General features: G+C 35.0%; 1 non-coding gene across 1 annotated transcript; it reads left to right on the top strand.

The window, feature by feature from the left end:
* The first annotated feature begins 221 nt into the window (after window positions 1-221).
* Window positions 222-335, top strand: LOC143668636 (U5 spliceosomal RNA). Its single transcript, XR_013168501.1, has one exon. It is a non-coding gene; the product is annotated as a U5 spliceosomal RNA (small nuclear RNA).
* The last annotated feature ends 225 nt before the right edge of the window (window positions 336-560 follow it).

Here is a 560-nt window from a genome sequence, read left to right as displayed (position 1 = left end):
TTGTGCATTTAGCCATTGAGCTGTAAACACTCTAGCCTCCTTTACCATATATTTCAGCCACACAGGTCTCTTTGTTATTCCTCAAACAGGCCAAACAACTTCCAGCACCTAGATCTTTTCATTTTCTATTTCCTCATCTGAAATGCTTTTTCCTTAGGGCATTACCAAATCCAGTATCTGAATCATGACTCTGATTTGATATCATATAAACGTCTTTCCCAGTACTCTAGTTTCTCTTCAAATCGTATAAATCTTTTGCTTTTTACTAAAGATTTCCGTGGAGAGAACTGGTTATGAGTCACTACTCAATTTTTTGAAGGTTTTTACCAAGGCCCCATGTATGGGTTAAAAAATAACAGTGACTGTATTTAAGATCCTTTGTGATTACTCACAGTGAGAGCTGTTGTAGACTTTCTCTGCTAAAAACCATCAAGTTAAAATAAACAACGTAGATATGTAAGGGAAAAAAAGTCTTTCCCAATTAATCTAATTAATGTGATGAGCTCAAGTGATCCTTTTTCTAAAAACCCCATGGTTTGTGGTACATCTTATATATTATC

This window comes from Tamandua tetradactyla, chromosome 24, assembly GCF_023851605.1.
Source record: "Tamandua tetradactyla isolate mTamTet1 chromosome 24, mTamTet1.pri, whole genome shotgun sequence".
NCBI lineage: Eukaryota > Metazoa > Chordata > Mammalia > Pilosa > Myrmecophagidae > Tamandua > Tamandua tetradactyla.
This window is presented reverse-complemented; position numbering and strand designations above follow the sequence as displayed.